The 17679-nt window shown below is 52.9% G+C and overlaps 1 protein-coding gene and 1 pseudogene across 1 annotated transcript in view; one reads left to right on the top strand and one right to left on the bottom strand.

Annotated features, from left to right (window-relative positions):
- FAM53B (family with sequence similarity 53 member B) overlaps positions 1 to 12849 on the bottom strand; it is a 112191-nt gene extending 99342 nt beyond the window's left edge. The window contains 1 exon segment of the mRNA XM_043990157.1: positions 12775 to 12849. The gene's annotated coding sequence lies outside the window, so the exon portion shown is untranslated.
- Positions 12850 to 16906: 4057 nt separating this feature from the next.
- Positions 16907 to 17609, top strand: LOC122738066 (annotated as a pseudogene).
- Positions 17610 to 17679: the final 70 nt, after the last annotated feature.

Raw genomic sequence — 17679 nt, 5'->3', positions numbered from 1 at the left:
GCCAACGGCTGCCATCCCCTATCACAAAAACCCAAGATCTCTAACTATTGAGTGTCTCATCCTTGCTAGGTGATCCTGTGTCCAAGAACCAGGCCACCATGAATCAGAGTGCCAGGGGTCAGTAGAGGCTGCTGCATCCTGGGGGCTCAGAGCACGGGCCCAGTCCCCCTCACAGCACTCAAATGGGGTGCAGCTAGCTACCAAGGAAAACGACAGAGTAACTTATTCCAAATGCCAATGCTTTGTATGCAGCCCACACCATCCACAGGCCTTCCCCTGGCAGGGGACAACTGGACCAAGCGCGGAGGCCTCCAGCTGTTCTCAGGTGACCTGCCCCAATAGGAAGCTGATTCTAGCCATGAAAGGAGTGCTCTAACTTCCCCTTAATTAGGGCTGCAAATAAAAAGAAAGATTTGATATGCAAACATAGAAAGGAATGTGACTTTAAAAGCCCAGCAAGTAGAACCTTTAGTATTAGCCCAAGCAAGCAGGAGAGCAGAAAGCTGGCCAAAGAATTTGTTGATGGGAGTTTTCAGGTCAAGGCAAAAGGCAGGATTCCGACTGACCTAATTAAACTTACCTGCATTTCATTTCCCCCGTTTATGGCCAGACTAAGTTACTTTGGGTACACAGAGATCCAATTTCTCTAAGTGAAAGCTCCCAGATTTAAGCGAGCCCCCCCTTTGGTAGAGCCACAAACTAACATATAACATGAGCTTTCCATTCTCCTCTGAAAAATATCAAGACACCAGAGACTGCAAACAGCAGAGTGGGGAGGCCCTCGCCAACGAGCCATAAGAGACTGTGGCTTGCACCAGTTTCCGGGCACCTCCATGATGCTGAACCGCCTCTGCTTCTCCTGCACTGCTAAGTCTCCCAAGCTTCAGAAGACCCCCCAACAATGCCCTGAGCTGATTCCCTGGTTCCTACACACATCAAAGGGACCCTTATTAGAGTGCTATTTGCAAGGGAAGCAGTATTCCTTCTGTTACTGCTCTGAAACATCAGCTGGCCCTGTGAATAGATTAGACGTAAGGACAAACTCTGTAAGGTGGAGGTACAGTGGATAGCGTGGGCTGCCTCTGGAAGTCACGGCTCCCCAGCACCAAAGGCCTTCCAGTCAAAGCAGGACGGCCACTTGTCACACAGACGATGGCAAGGATTCTTCTCATTCAGTAAAGTTTGACTTCAAGGCCACTGAGAGCCCCACCACTCCAAGATGCCTCCAGGCTGCATTTAACTGTGCTTTCTGCTTTCTGCAGCTGTTTGGAATCAGGCAAATAAGTGACTAAAATGTCATACCTCGGACCCAGATTCCACTACCAGGCTTATATACCGAGGAGGTCGTTAATAAGACAAAAGAGTGATCGCAGCACTTTTTGTGGTCGCAAAGAACCGAAGCAAAGTCGCTGCCCATCATCTGGGGAACGGCGACCATCTCTATGCTGATGACTTCAGACCGATCTCCCCTGCCCCAAACTCTCTGTTACCTGCAATCTTGCATCTCCGACTGCCTTTCGATATCCCAAACTCAATGTCCAGGAGACATATTAAATTCAACGTGGTACAAAGCCAAACTCATTATCTTCCCCCCAAAACCCTCCTTCTCACCAACCCTGCCCCCCAACCTCCTCTATTACTGCAGAAGGTGGCATCATCCTCCCATCCCTCAGGCCTAGGTGTCACCCCCAAGGCCCTCGATCACAGCCTCAGCTAAAGTCTCATCTCCTGCTAATGCCAGTCCTAACCCCCCCATGCTAATGCCTTTGCTCTGCTGATTCTCCCATTTTGCCCACCCAGAGCCTGTCTGCACACGTCCCTTTATAGGCTGTGTTCCCAGTGGACTGGGAACTCCTTGAGAGTTGTCTTTTACCTTCCTCTGTATCCCAGGGCTTAGTTCAGTGCCCTGGCACATAGTAGGTGCTTAATCAATATCAGCTGATCATTGATTGTATAAAAAAACCAACAATCAAAATCACCCTCTGACCAACCACAGGAGGGAGCTTCTCTAGACTCAGCAGGGCTTGTCCTGGGATGGGTGTGAACGGGCGGCCGGGTACCAAAAGGATCCATGTTACACAGTGGTCCTCATCCAGACCCATCCATGAAATAGGGGTAAGAAGTCTGAGCCATCGAGGGTAGGAGAGGATTCACGCTTCTCATGCACAGGGGTGACCCCTGGATCCTGAAGGCTGTGTCAGTGGGGCACGAGTGCGGGCAGATTCCAAATGCTCAAGAAGCGAAGAAGCGATGGGCTCATTCACTCATTCGTCCCGGGAGGCTCTGGTCTCAGCCCCTTATAAAACTATCCACGAAAGAAGGAGTCGCAATCTGCAGCAGAGAAATCACTAACTCAGACAAAGTCATGTTGTTTGGTCGTGTCCTCCTCTTTGGGACCCCATGGGCCACAGCATGCCAATACTGTCCATGGGGTTCTCTTGGCAAAGGCACTGGAGTGGTCTAGGTTAAGTGGCTTGTGGATTGCCCAGGGTCACACAGTCAGTATCTAAGGCCAGATTTGACTTCAGGTTTTCTAGTGCCCTGGGCCCCATGCTCTAGCCACTGAGCCACCTAGATGTCCCCAGCAAAGTCACAGATAACTCAAAGGAGAAACAGAACTGGCCTCCATACTCAGAGGCCTGGGAGTTTCTATTTTTTTATTTTATTTTTTGTTTCTTTTTGTTTTTGTTTTTGTTTTGCGGGGCAATGGGGGTTAAGTGACTTGCCCAGGGTCACATAGCTAGTAAGTGTCAAGTGTCTGAGGCCGGATTTGAACTCAGGAATTCCTGAATCCAGGGCCAGTGCTTTATCCACTGCGCCACCTAGCTGCCCCCTGCCTGGGAGCTTCTAGAATATGGGAGCAGAGAAGGGAGGGGAGGGGCAGGGCCAACGAGGAAGCCCTGCGGCCCTAAAGCTGGCTCTGCCCTGGCCAAAAGACGCATCACTGAAGCCTGAGGCCCCTACGGTCAAAGTGAACCTCACAGCCAAGGTCAGAAGCAAGGGTCTGACTCAAGTCTGCCCTCAGAGTTACACTACAAAGCCAAGACCCAGTTATTCTGGGAAGAAACGACTTTAATACAGTTTGTGAACTTAACCAACTCCCGAACGATCCACAATCTGTTAACAGAAAGCGATGACTTCAGAGGGAGCCAGCCTTGGGCCTTTCAGTCTTCCAAGTTTATTTTTAAAAATTAAAACCAACCACACTGGAATTCCCATTAACAGCTAAATAGGCAATATTCAAACTACCTGCAGAAAAGGGCTTTGGGGAGAAACAACATATACATTTGATATGCAAATGCCACGGCTTCTTTTCTACTGTTCAGACACCCCCCCTTGCCCCCCAGGAGTGAGCTTTGCAGCGGCCAATCCTTTTCCTACCACGCAGATAAGCTGCCGGCCAGGCCCACCTCACCTTTGAATCAGCCAACAAGAGGAAAGCCCAGCTCAGCTCAGCCAGCAGCTTCTTGGGCTCAAGGGGAGTGGGGGTGTGTGACCTCACTCTCATTCACCTATTCCACTTCATCCCAGCAAAGAAGCAGTCTGCTTTGCCAATCAATGGCAAAAGCCCCACCTCCACATGGATGCTAGTAACACCCCGGAAGAGGGGACCCACACAGCAGTGGAGTCTGGCTCGGCAATCTCTGTCCTGAATCTAACCTTCCCAAGTCCTTCCCACACTCAACCGAAGAGGGTGCGACTTTCAAATGGGGGAAACTGAGTCATGGGTGAAGAAATAGATTGTACATTCAGAAAGTCAAGGGGATTTCACCACTGAACCCCATCAGGACAGGAATTTCTGATAATAATTGGTGGTCAGAACAAGTGAGGCCACCACTGTCATTCCATAGGTACTTGGGCCCCAGAATGTTCAAATCATCCTGATTTTTACATGCTAATGACCCAGGGGGAGGGAGGGGAGGTTTGGTGAACAGAAAGTGCCTACCAGGTGCCTGGGAGGGTTCTGCCGCCCTCCCTCTGCCCCACTAGGCTAAGAGCTTGGTGGGTAGATACAAACTAACCTCCCCCGGCCGAGAATACCAACTCCTAGGGATCAGAGGAAGGGCCTGAATAGGACCAAGAAGGAAGCTGAGCACAGAGGGCCTTCCAGGGTCTTTCCCAGTCTGTGCCCCTGCCCACAGACAGTTTTTCCTCTGGTATTACGCCCCCCCCTTTAGAACATGAGCTCCCTGAGACCAGGGACTATTATTTGTCTTTCTTTGAATCCCCCAGGCTTAACACAGTGCTTGGCACATAGAAGGCACGTAATAAATGCTTGCTGAATGACCAATAAGCACATAATAATGTCATTCATTTCAGGAAAAACAACCCCAACCTTAATTTAAGTCCCTCCTACATGGGCTGGTCAAATGAAGCACTTCAGGGCTGGTTTGGGATCAGACTCTCCCCGAGAGTCAGACCCTATTCCACCGAGCCTGGGTTCTTGCCGGCTCTGCCAATGGAGCAGAAGCTGCTCAGAGGGAGGGCCCGTGGGTGGCCTGTGCACCTGTCACCCAAGGGCTGCTCTGGCTCAGTTTGGAGAAGCCAAGCTGTCCCAGCTCCCCACCCCCCAAGAGGTGGCAGTGCACACAGCCCTAGCCGTTAGTCTGCCCAGCCAAAAGGCATCGTCTCAGTTGGGCTTAGAGAAAGAAGAAATACTAAAGACTGCAGCCAGAAATGATTAAGCACCTGCTGTTTGCAGACCATCATACTATAAAAGGCTGAGAACAGGCCTCTGCCCCACAACACTTACCATATGGGGAGGGAAAGATAAAAGGGACCTAGCCAGACAGTAACGAAGCAAAGTGCTGGGAGGGGGCCTGGTGGGCTCGGCCTCCCCTTGCAAGGGTGGGATCTAGGGGTGACTGTAAGCTTTCCTGGGAAATCCAGTATCAGGACCAGGCCTAACCAAGGACAAAGGGGAGCTGACCCAAGATGCCTCCCTTCACTCCAGGAGTTGTGAGTTCATGCCTAAGGGCAGTCACCCTGGGCACACTTTCCTCTCTACACTCTCTCCCTTGATGACCTCAGCAGCTTAATTACAATCTCTCTGCAAGCGGCTCATGGAGCTCTCCAGCCAGCCCCAGGCTCTCCCCAGAGCTCCAAGCCTACATCACAGACTGCCTCCTGGACTTCTCAAGTCAGATGTCCCAGAGCCAGCTAACGCCCAAGGTGTCTGAAACAAAACTCAGTACCTGCCTCCCCACAAAGCAAACCAACCGACCCTTCCCCTCCTCTCAACTTCCCCTTGCCTAGTGAAGGGCCCATCCATCCTTCCAGTCTGTCCAGCTTCTAATCCTGGCACTTCCCCACCCTCACCTCCTTCACCCCACCTGCTCAGTCAGTGACCCAATCTTGCCATTTCTATATGCACCTCAGTTCTCCTGTCCCATTCCTTCTGCCCACTCAGGGGATGTCTGCCTTAGTTCAGGCCCTCTCACCTCGACTCCTGCACAGAGCTCATGAACAGCCTCCCTGTTTTAAGGCCCTCCCCGCTCCAGCTCATCCTCCCAACAGCTTTGTAACTGATTTTCCTGATTTGATCTTGTGACTTTCCTAATCAATAATCAATTCCAGTGGCTCCCTGTACCTCTAAGATCAAATTTAAACTCTTCTATTTCCTTTGAAAACCCCTCACCACCTGGCCAAGACCTAGCTTTCCAAACTCATTATGAACTGGTGTCTGTGAATGCACACACGCACACACACTACAATCATGTACAATTAACCTTCCTTCTGTTCCTCCCATAGGACTCCATCTCCCTTCTCTGCCTTGTCACTGGACATCCCCCATGTCTGGGATGCCCCCTCTCCTGACCTCTCCTTCAGAGAATCCCCATCTTCCTTGAAAACAAGGCCCAGGCATCACATTCTGCATGGATCCAAGTGCTAATGCTCCTCCAACTATCCTGTATTTATCTGCATTTATTCCCTTAATATTTCTTTTTGTATACACACTTACACTGGTGCATGTGGGTCTATATGCACATGTTTGCATGTGCGGCTACATACACATATGTATAGATACATGTGTCTAGTTGGCGTCTCCCTGTTTGGATGCAAGCTTCTTGAAGTCAAAAGGAGGCTTTGGCCAAATCCCAAAGGACAGATCTCTACTAGCCAGAGGGAAGTGAGCGGTGTGGAGGAGCAAAGCTAACCATTAGCAAACCTAATCTGGAGGCTCTCCAGATCACTAAGACTATCAGAGAGAAGCCTGAGCCACAATGACTGCTGGGCTGTTCTCAGGAGCCTTCCATGGGCACTGGCTAACTTGCTCCTCCAGGAACTTAACCTGCCCTCCCTCCCCCTGAGGCACACTCTGCAAACGGGGGTGGGGGGGTCCATCCTCTGTGCAGCCCCCAGCTTGCAGAGTTCCCATCTGCCGAATAATTGTACAATTGAGTCTGATTATTAGATTACTTCGGGCATGGAAACAAAACCCGACAGCAAGCATCATAATACAATTGACTTTACGAAATAGGAACTACAACTAACGACCTGAAAACCTGGAAAATATATTTTCAATCTCTTTGAGTGGAGACTTGGATGGAACTAAGGTTGGGGGGCGGTCTGCAGTGGACTTTGTTCCTTGTTGGCTGGCAGGTCATGAAGAAGAAGCATTTTTCTTAGAAATTGGGTTTTTTTTTTCTTCTTTAAATAAAAGATGCAACAAAACCCTCTGAATGAGCAAAACCTTTCAAGTGAATCAGCCCATCTTCAGATCCGGAAACCCAGCGCTCCCCAAAACCAGCTACAGAAACCAATGAACAACATTTCTCTCCATCTGAGCTGAACGTTAACAAGACTAAACAAAATTCCCCCCTTTGAGATAAAACAGGACCCAGGCAGGGCCTCTATCTAGTAAACACACCAACCTCCACTTCAGGGCACACCAAAGAAAAACTAGAATAACCACTGGTAACCATTTTGGCTTCAGCCTTCCCAAAGCCATCTTTTCTGTCCTTCGAGGAGGAGGAGGAGGAAGAGGAGGAGGAGGAGGGAGAGGAGGAGGAGGAGGGAGAGGAGGAGGGAGAGAAGGAGGAGGAGGAGGAGGGAGAGGAGGAGGAGGAGGGAGAGGAGGAGGAGGAGGAGGAGGAGGAGGGGGAGGAGGAGGAGGAGGAGGAGGAGGAGGAGGGGGAGGAGGAGGAGGAGGGGGAGGAGGAGGAGGAGGGGGAGGAGGAGGAGGAGGGGGAGGAGGAGGAGGAGGGGGAGGAGGAGGGAGAGGAGGAGGAGGGAGAGGAGGAGGAGGAGGGAGAGGAGGAGGAGGAGGGGGAGGAGGAGGAGGAGGAGGGAGAGGAGGAGGAGGAGGGAGAGGAGGAGGAGGAGGGAGAGGAGGAGGAGGAGGAGGAGGGAGAGGAGGAGGAGGAGGGAGAGGAGGAGGAGGAGGAGGAGGAGGAGGAGGAGGGAGAGGAGGAGGAGGAGGAGGAGGAGGGAGAGGAGGAGGAGGGAGAGGAGGAGGAGGAGGAGGAGGAGGAGGAGGAGGGAGAGGAGGAGGAGGAGGGAGAAGACCCGAGGTGGGATCCCATTTTATTTGGAGGGACCTTTTTGTTTTAAGAAGAAAAGAAAACTCCAAAGTGAGCCAGCCATTGCCGTCTTGGGGCAAATGAGCCACATACAAGCCTGCCATGCTTTCAATCTCTGTGGAATATTCCTAATGGAAATATTCCCTCCATTCACCCTGACTGCTTACACTCGAGCTCCCTGGGGCTCTGACAGAGGTGCCCAAGAGGAGCTACAGTTTCCATGCCTATTTCTTTAAGGGCCCACAAGGCCTCCTCGGTGAGGTGAGTATATGACAGTTCTTCTCTCCAGTGCTGATGCCCTGTCGAGAGAGCAGGAAAGCATTGAGGAATGGGATTTCTTCTCCTGAGCCCGCCCAAGAGTGATGGGGAAAACTCTATAAGGTCGAACCTTTGAAATGCAGAGCCCACGGAAGCACCCAGACGGCCTTCTTCAACTCCATCCCCCCACCCCCAAATAAATGGGCCCTCAGCCCTTCAAAAGCTTTTCCTAACAAGTTGGAAAGTTTTCACTTTCTCTGGTTGCTTGCTGCTGGGGGTGGGGGGAGGCTCCCCTCAGCCTGGGTCTCCTCTTAGCACTCACTTCCCATAGCAGGAAGATAGGTTTCTTCCTTCTAAGTGGCCTTCCTTTCCCACAACGGTACTGCTTGACCGCTTTTGGTTCCGCATGTCAGCTGGCAGATCTCATAAGCACCTTTTAGTACCAAGAACTAGTTTCCCCTCAGACAAAGTTCTAGCAGAGTTAAGACTGGGAAGAGCAGCACCAAGAAATGCATGTGGAGCCTGCCGAGGTGAGCTCGGATCCCAGTTTTTCACAGCCAGGAGAGACCATGCCCTAAAATAGAGTTTGTTCGGTGAAGAGAAGTGACTGCAATTTTCATTTACAGGATGACAGACTTGGAGCCAGAGGCATTTCAAGGCCATCCAAACCAAGCAACCATTTTACAGACGGAGAAACTGAGGCCCCAAGAAGAGAAGTCACTTCTACAAGGTCACCAGGGAGTAAGAGGCAGAGCTGGACAGGACCAAGGGCAAGTCCTGGACCTCCACACCTAGTGCCCAAGAGAACAAACGTTTTTGGAACCCCAGACATGGAAACAGTAAGACTATTAGTCACCACACTGCCTGCCCACTCTGGGCACAGAAGATCCCTAGCTCGGTCCCAAGCTCTGAGCCCAGCATGGCTGAGGCTGAGCAGTGCAGGCCAGGCCTGGCCATACACAAGGGCCTGCAAGTGGTCAAGAGCAAGAAACAGAAGGCGAGCTGTGAGACAAGAGGAAAACGCCTTTGCAAGTCCCCGCTTCGGGCGAGGCCCAACAGTGCCTCTGATGGGGTGGGCAGGACAACGTCCTCCAAGTGCCACCTGTTCAGAAGGACAGGACTCACGCTCTCCTCGGTAACAAGCTGCAAGGATAGCCGCAGAGCAAAGCTGACATGGAGCTGGGCAGAGCAAGCTGGGCCAGGCTGAGCCAGGCCAGACTAAGCCGAGCTGGGCCAACACAGGCCATACTGAGCTGAACTGAGTCTGAGCCAGGCCCAACCAGACCAAGATGAGATACGCCAAGCAAGGCCAGGCTGAGCCAGGCCGGGCCACACTGAAGCGAGCAGAGCCAGGCTGGCCTGGACTAGGTCGAGCCAGAGACTGGCCGAGCAAGGCCACGTGGAGTGGGCTAAAGTGAGCAGATTGAGCTGGGCTAGATCGAGCCAGGCCGAGCCAGTCCAGGCTGGGCCAGTGGAGCCAAGCCACCGGCAGGCATGAGTGCTGGCAAGGAAAGGGCCTTTTCAATAGAGATGAAGAATGTGAGCAAAAGCACAGACATGGCCAAGTCAGCAGCAATGCAGAACACCTCTAAGCCACAGATTCCAACCCAGCCCAGGCCAAAATAATATCACCTCTGTTGTCTGCAAGTGCTAGGGATTTTACCAGAATGCCCACTTGCTGGAACAATGAGAGAGACTTTCTCTCCATCTGGTTTCCATCTAAACCTGGAACTTGTTTTATCAGCTTATTACATAACAAATGATGCTGACGGGTTTCTTTTGTTACCCACTAGAAAGGTGTGTGGTGGTGGCTTGTTTTCTTTGGCCACTTCTACTTGTTTAGGCTTTTGTTTCTACTTTGGGGAAGAGAGGACATTTTTAGGCTGCAGAGAAGACACATTTATTGAGCTCCAACTGATCATTCAGCCACAAGATTAAGGATGAAAGGACATTTTTTTAAAATCTGGATTTCAAGTGAGAGAACCCGAGTTCAGACCTCAGGTCTGCCATTTACTATCTTGGTGACATCTGGACCTCAGTTTCCCCATCTGTAAAAAGGGAGCGTAGGCTTCGATGACTTCTAAATTCCCTTTGCAGTTGCCAAGTCTCATGTGAGTACCAAACTGCTCTCCAGCATCCTCTGCTGTTGAAGCCCCGAATGGTCTCCCAAGGAGGCCCATCTACCGCCTTCCTCCTGAAAGGAAGTTTCACAGCCCACTAACATGCTTCCCCCAGACTGAAACAGATTGGCATGGTAACCACCAGAAGTACTAGCATCTGAGCATCGAAAGTCATATGAAAGAAAAGCCACTCCAAGCACCCCACTCTTGAAGGGCCCACAGGCAAGGTTTCAGACAGCTCCAAGTTTTGGGGGCTGGGGGTGGGTTGGCTGGTTTTTGTCTAAGTCCTGGGATGAGCCGTCAAGTTAAAGGCTGATTCTCGGTTGAAGGGAGAAAGGAGAAACCAAGTCACAGATCTCTCTGCCAAGCCAGAGCTAGGTGGATCAGCTACTGTTGGAATAGACAGACTTGGCCCTTCCAAACTCCAGTTTCAGCCTGCAGTTACAGTATCAGCTGTTATCACTGAATTGTTTTGTTCTAAGATAGAGTTAAAAGCAGAGTATCTCTCTAACCTCCAGGGAGGAAAAAACAGTCCTCAGGCAAACATCTCACAACCTTCAACCTTAGGATCACCTTGTTGCAAGGCACCCCTCCTTCCTTCCCTCCCTTCCACCCAGTAGAGGCCATTGGCCATTATGGAGAAAGGCCAGGTAACCTCACCTTCTTCCCTACCTTGTGTGAGAGGTCAGATGCACCACACATCAGGGCTCTAAGTTCTACAGACTCGGTGACAGTGTGGCTGCCCACAAACACTAGGACCCTTTGGGAATGGGGCTGAAAGGCTGAAAAAGTATTGGCCTGAAGACACCCGTTCTCTCTGATGATTAAAAAAAAAGCATTGAGGTTAAAAAATATTGCAGGGTTCTTGGGTCCTCCTGACTAAAATAGGGGGGAGGGGAGGGAAAGAGGTTCCTACACTGAGCAATTCAGTATCCCAACTGTAGCCATGGAGAGTTACTGTTAAAACTGCTCCAAAACACATGACTAGTCCAGTTAATGTCGATTCAATTCACTCCATCACTGGCAAACTTCTCTGTGGATCTCTCTGAGATAACAAGACCTTCCAGAACACTCAGCCTAGGTAGGTATTGTGGCCTGGTCCTCTGGGGCAGGGGCATTGCCTAGCTTCTCCTAGAACCAAGCTGGGGCAGCAGAGGTTCCTCTGCAAGAAGACAGCTCCAGGGAAGCCTGCCCATAGGCTCGCAGCACACCCCACCAAAAGGGGCCCCTCCACCGAGGAGCACTTTTCGCGGCAAGAGAACTCGATGTGCATTTGTGTGGAGAATGGAAGTGGGGCCCACATACCCTGGCACACAGAGGTAGGGCATGAGGTGGTCAGCCTGCAGCTCCCCCACGCTGCCAGGGCCACTTCTTCCACACTCTGCACTCACAAAGAATGCAATGTAACGTATGTAACACTGGCAGTCATAGCCTATAGGAGGGCAGAATATCATCTATCAAACGCTGCAAAGAGCCTTTCTTTCTTTGTTCCCCATCTTTCTAAGTACAGTATGTGCTAATTAAAACGGCTCCCCTTGGGGAGGGCACCACTGGAAGAGTTAGCGAAGAAGCACATCCCTGCCTTCCCCCCGCTGAAGCAGCACCAGCAAACAGTCCCGGCAGCCGCCGCCGGCTCTCCCGCTTTGCCCCTTTTCCGCCGCATCACCCCAGCCCCGAAGCATTGTTCGCCGGCGTTTGCCCCCAGAGGACCCCACGGGGCAGCACTAGCACACGGCAGGGACCCCAGAAACCAGGCAGCGTCACCAGAACCAGAGCCCTCCGACACTTACCCCACGCCCCCCACAGCCCGCAGGGCACAGAGAGCACCCTGGGCACTCACACGGGCTGGCCCCGTGACACTGACAAACCAGGGGGGACGGGGAAAACCTCCCCTGGAGGAACCCTCCAGGCAGGCAGGCAGGCAGGAGGGCAAAGCCTGAAAGTCACCACCCGGACCGCGCCGCCCCCTCCCCCAACCTCGAGTCCACACACCCACGCCCCGCGTGGAACCAAAATAAATGCACGACAAGACAGGCGAGCGAGCACGCCTCCCTTTGCCCTGGCCTCCCAGGCGCCGGTGGCAGTAAGCAGCCCGGGCGCGGGGCCGGGCGCGCAAAGCCCGAGTCTCCAGTGCCCCCGGCCCGCCTGGGCACACGTAAACTTAGGCAAACAAAAGAGTTGTCTCCCGATAAGTGGTAAACTTTGGAGAGAGCCGGCGGGGCGCCGCGGGCACCACCCCGAGCGGGCGGCGGCGTCCGTGCCCCTGCCTGGCCTCGGTCTGCACTTTCCCCCTCGCTGCCCCCGGGCCGCCGTGCGCTCCGACAAGCCCCCAGCCCGGCCCAGCTCAGCCCAGCCCGGCCCGGCCCGGCCCGGCCCGGCCCGGCCCAGCCCCTCTGCCCCCGCGGGCTCCGCTCCGGGCCGCGCTGCGCCCGCACAAAAAGCGAGCGGGGACCGGGCGGGCCAGCGGGCGAGCGCGGCTGGAGCCGGCCCGGAGCCGGGCGAGACCGCGCGCCCTGCCCGCCCGCCCGCTCCGACACACTGGAACAATATCAGTCTGCCCCGCAGGGCCGGCCCGCGGGCGACGGGGGCGGCGGCGGCGGCGGCGTGGGGCCCGGCCCGCAGGACGCAGCGGCTCCAAGCGGGTCTTACTCTGGCTCGGGGAGAGCTCCCGGCGGCGGCGGCGGGCGCGGATCCCCTCGGGAAGTTGGCGGCGGCGGCGGGCGCGGAGCGGTCGGAGCCCAGCGGAGCCGAGCGGAGCCCGGCGGAGCCCGGCGGAGCGCTGCGCTTTGTAGCGATCTGCGGCAGGAACGGGGAGGAAATAGACTTGTCACTTCCTGAACTGTTCGCAACTAGTCCCTTTAAAAGGCGCTCACCGAGAGGGCAGGGCTGGGCCGCGCCGCGCAGCGCCGTGCAGTGCCGCGCCGCCCCCGGGCCGCCGCCGCCGCCGCCGCGGGTGCTGCCGCTGCCGCTGGTGGTGGTGGTGGTGGTGGTCCTGCTGCTGCTGCCGTTGCTGCTGCCGCTGCTGCTGCTGCCGCTGCTGCTGCTGCTGCCGCTGCTGCTGCTGCCGCCGCCGCGCCGCCGCCGCCGCCGCCCGCCGGCACAGCTGGTCCTGCTGCAGCTGCCTGCTGACTGCTACCCCCCGCCGCCCCTAGCCCCCCGCCCCTACCCCAGCCCCTAGCCAAACGCCGCCCGCCTCATCAGCTGGCCCGGGCTCCCGAGCCCCGGCGAGCCGAGAGCGGCGTGCGGACTGTAAACACGGGGGGCGTGTGTCTGTCGGGCTCCGTGCGCGTGTGTGTGCGCGCACGGAGCATCCAGTGGGCGGGCGGGGCAACCCGCGGCGCGTGGTGTGCATGGGGGGCCGGCTCTGCTAGAGGGCGTCCCTGGAAAGGGACCGGCATCTCAAACTGACCTGGAGGAAAGGGCACCGGGCGGGCCTGCCTCACGGCCCACCTGCCCAGGTGGCAGCTGCCTCGGGCACCCGGGCACCGCGGGTCAGGTCCTTGCCCTTCCTAACCCTCCACCCCCCCGAAAGGGGAACGACTTGAGCCCATTGGCCTCAGCCAGCCAGCTTTGGGGAGTTTTGTAGGTCCTTGGTCCCGAAGTTTATTTCCGTTTATGGAGGGAAGGGGAGGGAGAGGGATTGTGGATGCATTCATTGTTCCTTTGGAAAAATGGCTCTTTTCCTAACCTAGAGGGGCTGGAATGAAATAAAAGAATGTGCACTTCAGAAGCCACATCCAAAAGACATGCAGCTGCTTAAGGAAGGATTTGCGGTTGCTAAGCAGAGGCAGAGTATGTTTGGTTCTGTAACTTGGGATGTTGACTTTAGTTCAGGAATGTCACCCCCATCGAATAAGCGATGTTTTCATTGCGCTGCTTACCTGTGGGTGACTTGGATCGCCTTCCTCAGCCAGCCCAGGATCTCACATCCTTCCTTCTCATTGTGGTAGATCACTTGTGTGACCTTTACTTTCTCTCCTTTTACCCTCCCCCCCCCCAAAAAAAGATTTTCACATACCAGAAATTGGGCTTCTAAAAATGAAAGGTTTTTCAGTGTCTTCCCCATTCCTGTTTTGTTCTATCATGCCAAAAAAACAAAACACCTCGTTACTCTAAATGGAGAGTGTCTGAGCCATTTGAATGGTTCTATTCATAAATGAAGAAACTTTTTTTGTTGCTTCTAGGAACATTTAATTGGTTTTAATCCAATGTTTCAATCCCCAGCATCAAACATAAATGAACAATTAACTTCTTGAGTATGTGTGCACTCAGGAAACTCTTAGATTTCATGGCTATTGCCGAGATATTTCAGTTTTTAATCACACTGGACCCATTCTTCCCAGAAAAGCCTGAGCTGATGCCCCCTTATACAGGAAGCCTGGCTCAACCCAATGATTTCTGCTGGGAGATCAGGATGGGAATACAATCCCTGGAAAGGCCTGGCTCTACTCATTTTGAACGTGGGAAAATGCGAATGTGACCTATCGATCTTAAGAAAGCCAAAACAACGTGACATACTTCCTGTTTAAGATCTTGGCAAGGCCAACATTGACATATTTCTCTGCATTAAAAAATATTTTCCCCTTGTGCCCCTTGTGCTTTGGGGTGCTTCCATGTGGAGCCAAGAACAAGCAGGGGGGCTGGTGTGTGTTCCTCAGGTAGCTCAGGGGCTAATGCACTTACCAACAAATGTCTGATTATGATACCTCGTCACTTTCATGCACTTCACTCCCTGCTGGAAGGAGCCGAGCCTCTCATTAGGAGGCTGACAGTGACTCCTGCTGGCAAACCCTCCGTCCATTCCCTTTGCAAGGCCTCAGCCCATCAGGGCCATGGAAACGCGCTGCCTTGGGAGGCAATCTGGAAACAAGACCTCTTCCTACTTGTCTCCTTTCTTGAGGGTGGAGTTTGTTGTCACACAGCTGCAAAGGCTGATGGGCCACAGAGCTGGCTCAGCTCCTGCCTGCAGACAGACCCCCGGGGTCCTGGATCTGAGACCTCCTGGAGAGGAGCTTGCCAGTCTCACGACACTAGCTACCAGCTGTATGAGGCCCGCGGGGACAGACTGAGAGTGATGGGTGAATTCCTACTTCTGGGGTATGAGCCCCCTCTGCTCTCTAGTGTTCCCACGTAACACAAACCTCTGTGGCTGCCTTATAGGTCGAGCATTTGTCTTCTGTCATTTCCTTTTTATCCTACTAGCTCAGGCCACCTCCTCTGAAGTCCTGCTTGGATGCATCACCCAGACTCAGAGGTTGGACTGGGGGCTCCCAAGCCAAAAGCAAGTCCTGGATACCCCCCCCCCGCATGAGCTGGAAGCTTCCAGAATGGGTGTGCCAACATGTGGGGGTCTGAGTACCAGCCCAGCCACAGGCAAACAGGCTCCTCGCCAGGCACAACCCTGGAAAACCCAGAGAAATAAGAGTTCCAGAAGATCAGAATCCAGAGGGGGATTCAGTTAGTGTCTAGATCTGGGAGCATCCAGAACTGTGTCAGGATGCTTTTGAAGGATGAAGCCGGCTGTCTACCCGCAGTCCACAGCTCCACCAAGAGCCTGAGAAGCAGAGCAGAGAGACAGCCCCCAACCCCTAAAAGCAAGGGACTTATCGGAGGTCCTTTCAAGGCAATTTCCCCTTTCTATGAATCTGTGTTCCTGTGAATGCATTAGGTAGGGAGCACCCTAATGCACACCTTGCCAATCCAGTGAAACAAGGCTCATTCAATCAGGTACCACCCCCCACCTCAGCCTCAGAGACATGATCTAGAAAGTTATGAAAGGAAACAAAGCATGTGAAAACAGCCTGAGAAACTGAGGCAGCAGACAATGAAATGTGAAATCAAGTAGACCCTGCATCACTGGGGTAATTAAAGGTTCACTGCAGCCACCCTGAGCTGAGCTGAGCTGAGGGGAGCTAGTCGGGGGTTGGAGGGGGACTGAAAGGCATCAAAGTGTGTGTGTGGGGGGGGGGCTTTTGTAGCCAACATGGGTTTGCTTCTGTTGCTTTAGAACCAAGTAAATCCAAAGCTCTAAAAGACAGAGGGCTGGTTCTTTCCACGTGGATCTAGCAGCTAGAAGAGTTTGTGATCCAGACTGAACCCTGCAAATTGGAGACCAACACTGCCTGTCCAAAAAGGGTAGTTCCCCCCTCCCAGAACTGAACCCCAAAGCCAGGGACCAGATGAGCTTTTCCCTTTCTCCTTTGCCTCTGTCACTCCCATTTCACACTATTCCTTGTCACATCTTAAAAAGGGCTCTTTTTCAAAAGCAGAACCTTTTTAAATGGCTTATAATGGATTATGAGATGACAGACACAGCCCAACCTTTTGGAGACACTTTCTCTGATAACCAGCCAGTGAAAACAAAGTTTATTTCATGGAGGGAAACTGGAAGCACAGAAAGATGGAAGACAGACTTGGAAATCAACCTATAATCTCTTCTTTTCTTTTCTTTTTCCAAATCAGTCTTATGGGGAAAGCTCTTTTTGGGAACTCCCTGTGCAGGAAGGGAATGCTCCTGGTGTGGCCTCCCTCCCTCTGTGCTCTCTCCACAGGTGCCCAAGGACCCTTCTCTCTTATGCTCCCTTTATCTTGTGTCCTGTGATGTCTCCAGAGGAGAATCAACTATAATCAATGTACAATTTTGTCACATTACTTTCTAATTGGTGTGTTGATCCTTGAAACTGAGTGCGGACAAGCCAAGCCAGGGAGGCTGGTGACACTGATCTAGCTCCTTTGACACAACTGAGAGTTGAATGTAGTCTGAGGAGAAAAGGCCCATTGAAAGCTGCCTGCCTGGCCCTACTGAGGTAAGAATGCCCACCAGTGGACCGAAAAAGCTCCAAGTAGCTTGTGGTGGCGTTTGGATCTCTCAGAAGTTTTATTCTGGAAGAAGCTGACTGAGCCAGGTGTTTCTGAGATCAATTCAGGTGAAAGAAACCAGCTAAAAGTAGCCAACTGCCAAATTATTATCTGAGCGGAGTCTGCTGTTCCACCTTTCCTAGCAAGATGAACCATGAACATCATCACGGAATGCACCATATGGAAGAAAATACCACTATGATGCCCCACCATCATTCACCTACAGACTCTCATGCTCATGGTAGGGGAGGAGGAGGACACACGATGATGCCTATGACCTTCTATTTTGGATATAAGAATGTAGAAGTGCCGTTTTCAGGGAAATGGCTGGGGCATTTGTGGCTAGCTTTTTGTTAGGAAGGCCTCAAGATAGCCTGGGAGAGCTTGCTGCGTAAGTCCCAGGTCAGCATTCGTTACAACTCCATGCCAGTCCCAGGACCAAATAGAACCATCCTTATGGAAACACACAAAACTGTTGGGCAACAGATGCTGAGTTTTCCTCACCTTCTGCAGACAGTGCTACATGTCATCCAGGTGGTTGTCAGCTACTTCCTTATGCTTATCTTTATTTTTTTTTTTTTTTAGTGAGGCAATTGGGGTTAAGTGACTTGCCCAGGGTCACACAGCTAGTAAGTGTGTGTTAAGTGTCTGAGGCCAGATTTGAACTCAGGTACTCCTGACTCCAGGGCCGGTGCTCTATCCACTGCGCCACCTAGCTGCCCCTATGCTTATCTTTATGACCCACAACACATACCTCGGCATCGAGGTAGCAGCAGAAGCTGGAACGGGCTACTTTCTCTTCAGCTGGAAGAAGGCAGTAGTAGTGGACATAACAGAGCACTGCCATTAATGCCAGACTCTAGAATGTGGCCTTCTTCACCACAATGGTAAGCAGCTGGAGACTGGGAGCCAATTTTTAA

Source organism: Dromiciops gliroides, chromosome 2 (assembly GCF_019393635.1).
Source record: "Dromiciops gliroides isolate mDroGli1 chromosome 2, mDroGli1.pri, whole genome shotgun sequence".
NCBI classification, from domain to species: Eukaryota; Metazoa; Chordata; class Mammalia; order Microbiotheria; family Microbiotheriidae; genus Dromiciops; species Dromiciops gliroides.
Note: the sequence above shows the minus strand (reverse complement) of the source record. Positions and strands in the feature narration are given on the sequence as shown.